Here is a 13,198-nt window from a genome sequence, read left to right as displayed (position 1 = left end):
TTAAGTACTTCTGTGCCAATACTACATCTTAAAGATCATAGCACGTATCGACAAATCAGCTTACCATTGCTCTGTTGCTATATCTTCCAACAACTACTATTCACTCTTCCTCTGCAACACAAGTGGGAGAGTGAAGGATGAACCAAAAACACTCCACAGATACCAACCCCATTGGTGCCTCTCCCTCTGAGTTAGAGGGTTGGACGTCTACAATTTGGAATTATGTAAGGGGACACTGATTGTTCTCATTGGAATTCCAAAATCTTGGCCAATCAGATGTCCACTGCTCTGTTGCTATACATCACAGTATCTATTCCTCCTCTAGCCAAGTGCAATGGAGGTGGATAACCGCCACAGCCACCAATCCCATTCCCAAGTTGGGGTGGGGGTTATTCCATTTTGACTATTCTGAGTCATTTTACAGGGCATCGGTAGTGTTATCAGTGAAATACCAAAAGTCCAATTTCTTAAAGAGCCCTGTGAAGAATGATTGAACGGGACGGGTGAAGCAATAAGACCAATTGCTCCTTGTTTTGTTACCCCACGGCAAGTGTTGGTTGTCTTTCATTAATCTGCTGAACATTTGTTGGAATCCATAAATGTATTTACTGATTCATTAGTGGAAGGAATTACTTGCTATAACAAAACTATAAAAATGTCTCAAAAATGAATTGATATGAATGGACTTCATTGAACTGAATAATATTAGTTACTCTTCAATCAGTGATGGTGGCTAACTCAACATATCATTGGGGTCTCTAAGGTGGCCCTTAATGCCATTAAAGGGGGACAAAGTACAGCTTATTCAGCGACTGCTATGGGATCTGTTCTTAGTGTGGCAAAATATAGATATATGGAGAGAACACGACCATGGGCATATATGCATTAAAAAGTATCTGCCTGGCAGCTACCCTTCGGCTTCCCATGCCCAGCTCATTATTTTTCTCACTAATGTACTGTATGTACAAATCGTCAGAGTCACGTCGATCAACATGAGCTAGCGGGAAATTGCTCAGCGGACACCTCTCTCCAAATCTGTCACGTAACAGTTGCCATGACCCCGTGTTACAGCTTGCTCTAAAACGTAGCAGCGCTTGAGAGTTAAACATAGCTGATTGTGATCATCAGCCCTGTCACAGAGTTCTGCTGCCCGCAGATGGCGGAGCTTCATCCTGGCAACAAGTTCCCTCTGATTTATCAGTCCTTAAGGGATTGTCTACATGAAAAGTAATTTTCAGCAGAAAAAATCTACAGCGATTTAGTGCAGGAATTTGCAGCGACAACTGTGGCAGATTTTTGGCAAAATCCTCCATATCCTGAAGAAGCTGATATTTAGGAAGATGAATGAAAGTTCCAGAATATGAATAATATAACCCTGACAGTGAAGAACGGATTTGTTATATAAAATGATGGGTTAAAGCAGCATTTCCATCTCAACTTATCACCGCTGAGATGAGAATACCCTCGTTATACTGCAACCTCCAGTGGTTGGGATTCCACCCATTGCGTTTACATACGGTATCCGAAAGTCTCAAGTCTCAATTACAGAAGTATTCTTATATCAACATCAATAACAAAGCAATGTGCAAGACCAGAATCTCAGCCGTGCACAGTGTCAGTCATATGGGAACGCACCCTAAGTAAGGTCCATTTGATCTAATGCAATTAGTGTAATTCATGATAGTAATATATGAACACCACATGTCAAACTTAAGGATGGATCTGGCCCACCATCTCGTTTTATGTGACCTGCCGACCATGCAGCAATTTAACAGGCATTCCAATCACACAGCCGGTAGCTCCAGTCCGGCAGTGGCAGCGTCTGTAACTGCTGACTTCTCACCCATGGTGTCTGTATGTGCCAACTTATACGCAGCGCAGATTCCAGAGGGCAGTCACAGACTTAGGGCTCATGTCCACTAGAAAAATACAATACCTGCAGATTTCTGCAGCAGATTCCACGCGGATTTGCTTTAAATGGTATTTTTTCTTGCATGCGGATATCCCCACCTATAGATAGCAAAGTGGCTGATCCGCGCGGAATCCGCACTAAAATTGAGCATAATCGATTTTTCACGCGTGGAAAAAAAGTGCAGCATGCTCCATTTTAGTGCGGATTCTGCGCGGATCGGCCACATTGCTATCACACTGCTATCAATAGGTGCGGATATCTGCATGAAAAAAAATACCATTTAAAGATAATCCGCGCAGAATCTGCAGCAGAAATCTGCGTGGAATGTATTTTTCTAGTGGACATGAGGCCTTGGGGTGAGTGAAATGCCTTTAGGGATGTTGCCCGGCCAGAGGGGCTGCTATTACTACTAGGACTACAATGGAGGTCATGGGAGAATGTATGGGATATTATTACTACTGTGACTATTATGGGGGTAAGGGGCCAATTTATCGGACACTATTACTACTGGGGTCGCTATGGCGCCACTATTACTTTTGGGGCCACTATAGGGGATCCTGTTACTACTGGGGCCACTATGAGGGGCAGTATTACTACTGGGTGCACTATTACTACTGACGCCACAATAGAGGATCCTGTTACTAATAGGGACCACTATGGAGAACGCTATTACTACTGGGGCCACTATGAGGGGCAGTATTACTACTGGGTGCACTATTACTACTGACGCCACAATAGAGGATCCTGTTACTAATAGGGACCACTATGGAGAACGCTATTACTACTGGGGCCACTATGGGGGCACTATTACTGCTGACGCCACTATAGGGGATCCTGTTACTAATAGGGACCACTATGGAGAACGCTATTACTACTGGGGCCACTATTACTACTGGGGCCACTATAGGGGATCCTGTTACTACTGGAGCCACTATGGAGAACAGTATTACTACTGGGGTCACTATGGGGGCACTATTACTACTGGGGCCGCTATAAGGGATCCTGTTACTACTGGGGCCACTATGGAGAATACTGTTGCTACTGGGGCTGCTATAGTGGACCTTATTACTACTACTAGGGTCACTATGACTATACAATCTTACAATTACAATCGGCCCTTTGAAGGCAATTATAAGGCTGATAGTGGCCCTCGGTGACAATGAGTTTGGCAGTACACAGTGTGTGTTATACCGGACTTGTCCTCTACATTACTGCTTCTACAAGCTCTTTCAGATAAAGAATGTGCTTTACCTGTATTATTATGAGCTTTTTTTACCTTTCTAGTCTGTTAGTTCAGAAGCAGCATGGCATTGGCTTATTCCCAGCAGCCTGCATGTATATGAGGGAGTCATGATGAACAGCTGTCGTTTGTGTGAGCTGAAAGCTATATAGGTGTTTGGGCAAACAAGTACAGCAACCTTTCTATACAGCACATGCCACATGCAGGGTCATTCTTTATGGCCTCCAACAATCACGTCACAGACATGTGTGATTGCTGTCTGTTCACATGTATTTGTCATGTAAGAGGAGTAGGACAGGTAAATACCGCTGGTGCACGGTGGGCAGCTTCATAGTGGTTCATGGGAGAAGTGATGCACACGGGGTTCTGCAACTCACAAACTACAATGGAGATAGCTGCAGGCATCTAAGGTCTTCTTCCCTTTGGGAGCATGAACAGGAGAAGGGAACCCTCATTCTCACGATTGGTGGGAGTCCTGTCAATATGCCATTAATGTCTCAGAGTGGAAGACCCTCTTAAGTTTAAAGGGAACATGTCACAGTGGCAGGAAGCCGGATGCTGTATTTTTAATATTGATCCACTTCTTGGTTCCCACCGCTTAAGTCCACACTCAAGACGAAAAACTCACTCTTTTCATAGTCCCGTTTGGACACTTTCCTGTACAAACTATAGAATGGTAGAGTTGGAAGGGATCTCCAGGGTCATCGGGTCCAACCACTTGCTCAATGCAGAATTCACTAAATCATCCCAGACAGACGTCTGTTCAGCCTTTGTTTGAAGACTTTCATTGAAGGAGAACTCACCACCTCCCATGGTAACCAGTTCCACTCATTGATCACCCTCAACCTATGGGAGAACACACTCACAGGGCTCTAAAAAGAGTCAGCTTTTCATCCGGCACATGGACTTCAGCAGTGACTGTGTGGCCCGTGGTCTAGAGGAAGTTCTGTGTCTCTGGTTTGTTCTGTGTGAACTTTTTAATTTTTTTACCCTGTGCTGTTTCCATATTGTGCTGATGCTGGATTTTTATAAAATGCTGAGTGGGAATAAAACCAGTGAACTGTTCCCAATGACTATATTTTAGGCCATTCGGCTGAAATAAGGGATTTAAAACAAAAGGCTCGCTTTATAGTCTTTTATTTAAAAATATTTTTTGTTGCTTTTACTGGCAGAAAATCTTAATGGATAAAGAATCTAACACTCAAATTAAATATTTCATGAATAAACTGGGAATAAATAATAGCGCTGTAAAACAGAAAGTGTTACATTCATGCAGGGCTCATTCACCTTGCCTGCACGAGCGAACAAAGAAAGGGGTTCACACCACGACATAATGGTGCAAGATAGACCACACCAAACAACATAAAAAGGAAAGTTATCCCTTGCAACTTATGGCAGAGAGGACCCTGCCTACAAGTAGGGCGATTGTCCTGACAAGGACGGCCCTACATCTCGTACCCAAGGACCTAGTCTGTTTTTAGATGAAAACTAGGAAAGAGGACAGAACTAGACAGATGTAAGATAAACCCTAGAGGTACTCAACACAAAGATGTCACACACCAAACAAGACATGGATTCAGGCGTCCGCATAGCTGCAGACAGGAGGGCATTGAAGGCATCCGCACACCTACGGATGGGAAGGGCACAAACAACACCAAATATGAATTCCAATCTGGATCTAGGCAAACACCAACAGAACATTCACTCTAGACTCAAACAAAAAGACTACACCCATCTGACGCAGCATAGAGCTAGACTCACTCACCAAAAAAATCATTGCTTTCAGATTTTGCTGTGGCTCTGTGACAAAATCTGCAAGTGTGGATTCCAAAAGAATTGTTTTTTGCCTTCTTTGCGTAATCCACAGGAAACTATGCAGTGCAAAATCCCTAACATATCTATACCACAATCCATGTGGGCTTCTCTGTAGCATTCATGAAGGAACCTCCAACCGGAGGGCCCAACGCAGATGTGAAACCGGCCTTACTGAAGCACACATTGCTGAAAAAGTTCATCTTGGCTGTAAATAGGAAGGTGAAAGAACACACAGTGCACTGATGCCAACTTCTCTTGTACATTATGTGGACAGCCGGGTGCATGTGCTTACCTGGGAAGAGATGGCATCAAGATACATTATGGAGAGAAGGCAAACAATTGCAGGCAGGACGAAGCCTTGGGCAACGTTCTATTTTATATTATATTTTATGTCGTCTCCAGGAATTCTCCGCTCACCCAATCAAAGGTGATTTCTGCAGTGTAGATAGCGTGCAGAGTACCGTCCCCGGCTTCAGGCAAGAGAAATCAAGGTCAAAGACTTTATAATGCCAGCTTTACAGCCTGGAAGACGTCCGACTTGTTCAGTGCAGATAAGACTGCGAATTAGGAGTCAACATCTTGGAATATAACTTAATGTCTATACACAGTATGGATGATATAGATGGTAGTCACACATGAGATGAAATTTAGAGCGGTCTCATGTCTTATTAATATTACCATAGAAAAGAACACAAAGTATGAAAAACTGAAGTCAAAAGCCATTGTAGAAATTGTGGCCATTGCTATCCAGTAGTTTAGGGCGTAGATTAGCGTCTACTATTCACTCTGCATTTGTAGTGTACATTAGAGATACACAGGAAGAATTTCCAACATACTATATAAGTATACAGCATTGTATGTCACCATTAGACTCCCATGCTAAAAAATCGTACACCTCACTATATGTGCTTTTACTGGATTCCTCTGTATGGAATCCCCAAGCAGACTGCACTATTTCTAAAAGTTAAAGAAAAAGTTATGCCAGCATACTTTATAGGAGCCTGAATGTTGCCAAAGGTGGTTTTCACGGCCATACCGCCAGTCTCCCTGCCGGCCTCCGCACTGTGCTCCCCATTGCGCTGTCGCTCTGTTCTCTGCCGGACTCCAATGGAGCCAATCACCAGCTAGGGGCGTGATGGGGGTGTTACCTTCAGCTAAGGCTGATCAACCCCTAGCTATCGGTGTAGACATAATGCACCAGTACCCTGTTGGGGTATTGGTCTTATACCGTGTGTAATGTCTAAGTTCATCTCTATATGTACTCTCTGATTTGTACAGAGCTGCAGAATATTTTGGCACTATATATTTATTGTCATTGTATTGGATGCTACAACGAAACTAGATGACCACTGAGACTCCACTTACTACTTCAGCATGAAAGAAATGGAAATATTGTAGCTCAAACTTAGAGCTTTTACATCAGACTGTTGCATCAATTAGCTTACAAGTGTAAAGCTTCCTTCACGCACTATTTGTGCCCTTTTTTGCATGAATTTCATGCATTTTTAAAAAACACTTTTCTTGGTTTTTTTATTTCTATATTTTTGACACACATTTCATACATATTGTCACGGATCGTCTAATTTGAGTGCTCTCACCGCTATGACCTCTTGTCACGGCAGAGCATCTATCAATCACTTACGCGGGGTTGAAAACGTAGACTCGTTAGAATACAGGTGGATTTGTACTCAGCTTTCCCAGGCTTCAGCACGTGTGCAGAACGTAAGTTCAAATCACTCCATGACCCGATGCACTGCTGCAGCACTCTACTATACCCACACACACTTGCTGCCACCACCAACTTTTGTTTCCCAGATAAGCTGGAACCTGGTCTATGAATTATTACCACAACTTTCGGATGGTTATGGTTCTCTTAAAGCGTTCAAGGTAGGCTAGTAAAGTTTAAAGGGGTTGTCCCGCGCCGTTCGGCGCGAGACAACCCCGATGCAGGGGTTAAAAAAACAAACCGGGTAGTACTTACCCGAATCCCGGCGGTCCGGCGTCTTCATACTCACCTGCTGAAGATGGCCGCTGGGATCCTCTCTCTCTGTGGACCGCAGGGCTTCTGTGCGGTCCAGTGCCGATTCCAGCCTCCTGATTGGCTGGAATCGGCACGTGACGGGGCGGAGCTACACGGAGCCGGCATTCTGCACGAGCGGCCCCATTGAAGACAGCAGAAGACCCGGACTGCGCAAGCGCGGCTAATTTGGCCATTAGAGGCCGAAAATTAGTCGGCACCATGGAGACGAGGACGCCAGCAACGGAGCAGGTAAGTATAAAACTTTTGATAACTTCTGTATGGCTCATAATTAATGCACAATGTACATTACAAAGTGCATTAATATGGCCATACAGAAGTGTATAGACCCACTTGCTGCCGCGGGACAACCCCTTTAAGTCTTTCTTCTACAAAAAGAGGTAGCAGTGCTTAGATAAAAATATACTAAAGATGATTTACGTAAAAGCTAAGGAGCATAAAAGTACGTACAAACAGCATAAAACAAAAGGGACAATATAAGAGGAAATACCAGTCTACATTGTTTCCAGTAGTCCTGATAGGCGGGGAGTACCGCAGAGATGATCAGCCGATATGCAATGTCACTCCGTGGATCTGACCACTTGGGTAAGCCTGTCTCAGCGTCCATTTTATATCAGCTCATTCAATCCTGGCTGTATGGCATCTATTTTGTGTGCAGTTAGACAGCATTAGTATTTTTTAGGCCCCTCACCTATTTCCTCCCCCTGCCTACTGGATATTTGCATTTAGAAAGGTTATTGTATTACCTCATCTTAGTTGTGATGTAAATAGGCCCCTCCATTCTCCTTAAGACTCCTGGCTCCAAATGTCTGCTTAGTTAGAATTAGCATGAGGACACTGCATGGTTTGATGGCTTACCTCATGTCCACGGGGTTAAAATCCACAGCGTTTTTCCCGCACGCGGATCCGCGTCCCATAGGGATGCATTGGACACCCGCAGGTAGTTAAATACCTGCAGATGTCATTTTTCCCTTTAGGCGCAGACCCACGTGCGGGAAAAAAATCCGGACATGCTCCATTTTAGTGCGGGTCTGCCGCGGTACGGCTCCCGCAGGCTTCTATTGATGCCTATGGAAGCCTTCCGGATCCGCGGAACACCCGTACCATAATTAAAACTCACCTGTCCTGGACGCTGCAGGTCTTCCTTCCTTCCTGGCCGGATCTTCTTTCTTCGGCACGGCGGATGTGCCTGGCGCATGCATGCCGAGCACATCCACCGGGCCGAAGAAAGAAGATCCAGCCGGGAAGGAAGGAAGAACCGCAGCGTCCGGAGAGGTGAGTTTATTCTTATTTTTTGGCCTCATGTCCGCGGGGCAGGAGGGACCCGCTACGGATACTCTATGAAGAATCCGCGGCGGGCCTGATTTTCCCCGTGGACATGAGGCCTTAATGAAGTATCAGGAGGCTCATTCATCTCAGATCAGAGTTCTCCTAGACGTTAAGGCACCGACAGTCAAATTAAAGGAAAATTTGTTAATAAAGATTCTTGGTTGTGTGAAGGTCCCAGCGTGATATGAATTATATTTTCCAAATCGTGTAGGCCAGCTGAACTAAACTCACCTAAACACATTGAGGTCCAAAGCCCAGAACACCCTGAATGGCGTATCTGCATACCTGGGCATAATTTACGTGTCATGCTTAGTATCGCTAAATAGCTAAAATCATGACCGGAAGTATGCCAGGCACAAATATTTGATTGGAGGACCTTATGCGAAGATATGGGAAAAATGGGGAATTATGATTTTTCCACAAGGGATGCATGGCCCCACCCCAACCCTCCTGAATGACAGGAGAGGGGGTGGGGAAGGTGTATTGTCAGACTTCAGAGATATGCCTTGGCATTAGGCTGCTCCCATTGCTTTAGTGACTCTGCATGGATCAGAATCTTGGGCTAGACATCCCAAATATGGTATCTTTCTTTTACTTTTCTCCTTGTTTTATTATACTGTCTTGTTGTGTATACCTGTATACCTTTATACTCCTGTGTAACAACCCTTTTGTATATCCTTTGTGTGTATATATATATATATATATATATATATATATATATATATATAATATATATATTTGCAATCTATAGTTTATTAGTTAAGCCTTGTTCGTTTTAAAACAAACCATAAACTCCAAAGATTGTGGTCATAATTAATAGTCTGGGTCCCAGTTTCCCTTAACAGCTGGTGGTGACAGCGTATGTATGCGAGCAGCATTGTTGTGTGCTGGAGAGCGTGAGGCCGGATTAGGGGGGATTTGTGCTTTTGGTCTGCATATGGCAAGACCCCCTTAAAAGCTGGTTATAAATCCACCTGTAGTTTGGCGACATAAACTGGCTAGAGTGATCGATCGGGGCTCTGCTGTGACCAGTGTTTGCAGCTGCAAGAGCGCTTGGAATAGGTGGTCTGTGACAAATCAGTGATAGAGGCGAGATCTGTCGGGTCTCCCCTCTCCCATCCGTGACAGAACCCACTTAGTTTTAAGCCTCCACAGAACCACACCCGATCAACCTTCTTCTGACATCATCATGGGCGGGTTGAATATATGCGTGGATCATCTGTAGGAAACCCCGATTTAAAGGGGTTGTCCCGCGCCGAAACGGTTTTGTTTTTTTTTCAACCCCCCCCCCGTTCGGCGCGAGACAAACCCGATGCAGGGGTTAAAAAAGAACACCGGACAGCGCTTACCTTAATCCCCGCGCTCCGGTGACTTCTTACTTACCCGGTGAAGATGGCCGCCGGCATCTTCTCCCTCGGTGGACCGCAGGGCTTCTGTGCGGTCCATTGCCGATTCCAGCCTCCTGATTGGCTGGAATCGGCACGTGACGGGGCGGAGCTACACGGAGCCCCATTGAGAAAAGCAGAAGACCCGGACTGCGCAAGCACGTCTAATTTGGCCATTAGACGGCGAAAATTAGACGGCAACCATGGAGACGAGGACGCCAGCAACGGAACAGGTAAGTGAAAAACTTTTGATAACTTCTGTATGGCTCATATTTAATGCACGATGTATATGACAAAGTGCATTAATATGGCCATACAGAAGTGTATAGACCCACTTGCTGCCGCGGGACAACCCCTTTAATATTTCTGGCCATATTTCCCCGGGAGGCGCTCCAATGGGGAAGATATGTCCGTCATGTTTGAAATCAGGAATTTATCTACCCATAGATACTAAACATGATACGCGATCGATTATCAGCTATTTTGGAAGTTCTGGGAGGTCGCACAGAGTAACTGCAATATCCTCCCTGTTCTGAAAATGTTACTGACATTGATCTGGGACCTTTCTCCTTTGATAAGGACACTAGCCAGGCACAGAGCCAAAACAGCTATGAGAAATACCAGAGGTGTCAAATAGCTGGCAGTGGGTAATTAACATCCACTGGTCACTGGCTAACTTTATTGCCATGATGATCAAAGACTTCCTGAGGCCAAATGTACATCACAGACCTCTGCAGATGTGAGGGAAAATGACTATGAAGGAGTTCAACGCAGCTTTCTCTCGATGGCAAGTTGACATGGGAAGCCGGGTGACACTTTACCAATATTTGAGTCTCCTCGCTCACCGTCTAGGCGCTCTTCCTAAGGAGAAAAGATAGCGTTTCTTTACCAATATCATTTTACCAAACATATATATATATATATATATATTTTTTTTTTTTTAGCGCTTATTCACACAGGTGAGAATCTCGCATGAATATGAAATCCATTCTTTTGTATGTACTTTTTCACATGAGCGATTGTTTCCAATGGGGCCATAATATATCGCAAGTGCGATGCGACGTTTCCCATCAAAATCAATGGGAAACAATATCAATCCTTCGATGCTCGTGAAACCCGTGCCTGAGGATCGCTATTTCACAGGAGTGAATAAAATAAGTCTCGCATTGGCGTGAAAAACACACATTGGCAAGCGTCTGATATTAAGCTCTCCCGTGTGAATGTAGCCTTAGGTAAGCCTATGGGAAAATGCCTCAAGAAATCCCACACCTCAAGCATTCTACATTTTGAAAAAAAAAGGAATGGAACCACAAAAAGGAGAGGAAATGCCACAAACACGTACTATTTTATATCTTCCTATTGATTTACAGATAATATTTAACTTACTTCTTTTAACCCCTTAATGCCACAGGATGTAAGTTTACGTCCTGGCAGGGTGGTAGTTAACGCAGCAGGACGTAAACTTACGTCCTGTAAATGGCATGGGCTTAGAAGTGAGCCTGCGCCATCCTGCAGCGGGAGGCAGCTGTGACTTACAGACCACCTCCTGGTGTTAACCCCTTAAATGCCACGATCAGTGTAGATCACAGCATGTAAAAGACTCACGGAGGGAGCGTGCTGTGTAATTGCAGAGGGCAGATAGATTGTCGTGGCAACCAGACGCCAGATACCGGTGTTGGGGCCTACCATAGTCTGTGATTCTTCTCCGGTTCAAATCCGGTTCAAATCCCCTACAAGGACATACAAATGTAGAAAAATAAAAATAGCGTTAAAAAAAACACGTTTAAAATGGTAAATCACTGCAGGAACAAAATGATCATAAAATTAGCTTAAACAGGTGGGGAGGGAATTTGACAGGGGCACAAATTTGGCATGGCACTGCTACTCCCACAAGCCCTGTAGAGCCTTACATGATGCTACAGGTTCAAATCCAGCAATAAAAGCATTGTTCTTTCCAGTTACGGTACAGTATAATTAGAACAATTTCCTCATTACGATGTTTACAACATAAAATCTCCAGCCTGCAATATTTTCTATTTTTCCGTGCAGTGAAAGTGAAGTAGATCTTCAATGTGAACGTCTGTGAGGAGGATGCTTTGGCATATTCCAAAGTATGAAAACCTTGGGTCTGTAGGATGAAATAAGCCAGACATGAGCAATCTTCAGCCTCCATTAGAGAAAACGTATTTCAGCAATAAACAAATACCGGTGCTAATAGCAACTTTTATTATAACTATTATTATAGTGTACTATAGTGTCGGACTGGGTATACTGGAGCCACCGGAGGAACTGATTCTTATGGCTCACCTTACATCAATAAAAAACATATACTGCCTCTATTATGCATGTATGATGACTACCACTACTGTAAGTACAAATCCTACCGCATCGTGTACACACAAGCAATGCTACTATGTATCCATATATGTTCCACACAATACCACCATATACTGTACACACAAGTAATGCTACCATGTACGTTACACACAATACCACCATATACTGCACATACAAGTAATGCTACCATGTTCGTCACACACAATCCCACCATATACTGTACACACAAGTAATGCTACCATGTACATTACACACAATACCACCATATACTATACACACAAGTAATGCTACCATGTATCCATATATGTTACACACAATCCCACCATATACTGTACACACAAGTACTGCTACCATATATGTTACACATAATACCACCATATACTGCACATACAAGTAATGCTACCATGTACGTTACACACAATGCTACCATATACCGTACACACAAGTAATGCTACCATGTATGTTACACACAATCCCACCATATACTGTACACACAAGTAATGCTACCATGTATCCATATATGTTACACACAATACCACCATATACTGTACACACAAGTAATGCTACCATGTACGTTACACACAATACCACCATATACTGCACATACAAGTAATGCTACCATGTTCGTCACACACAATTCCACCATATACCATACACACAAGTAATGCTACCATGTACATTAAACACAATCCCACCATATACTGTACACAAGTAATACTACCATGTATTTTACACACAATATCACTATACACTGTACACACAAGTAATGCTGCCATGTACGTCACACACAATACCACCATATACTGTACACATAATTTCACCATATACTTTATGCACATATATCACCTATATTGCATACAATATACTGCCACCATATACTGTGCATAACATTAACACCTTTAACTTCCTCGAGTTGCATAACCTTACAACTTTTCCTTCTTGGTGTTGCGGTCTCAATGTTGGGGAATGTATTCTTCCTCGTTAATACATTCCAGTCTGTTTTTATGTAACATGCTCCATACCATCGCCCTAGCGTAGCCCAGCATTAGTCAATGTATTAGTGAATTAATTTTTTATAGGACCTTCAGACATTGCGGACAAAATGCAGAAAATGTGCCGTTAAGCTGAACCTAAGGCAGTGA

At 43.7% G+C, this 13,198-nt stretch overlaps 1 protein-coding gene across 3 annotated transcripts in view; it reads left to right on the top strand.

Annotated features, from left to right (window-relative positions):
* The window catches only part of KCNIP1 (potassium voltage-gated channel interacting protein 1), a 342,826-nt gene that overhangs the window by 236,467 nt on the left and 93,161 nt on the right, over positions 1-13,198 (top strand). The window lies entirely within an intron of this gene.

The sequence above is a fragment of the Eleutherodactylus coqui genome, chromosome 2 (genome assembly GCF_035609145.1).
Source record: "Eleutherodactylus coqui strain aEleCoq1 chromosome 2, aEleCoq1.hap1, whole genome shotgun sequence".
NCBI lineage: Eukaryota > Metazoa > Chordata > Amphibia > Anura > Eleutherodactylidae > Eleutherodactylus > Eleutherodactylus coqui.
This window is presented reverse-complemented; position numbering and strand designations above follow the sequence as displayed.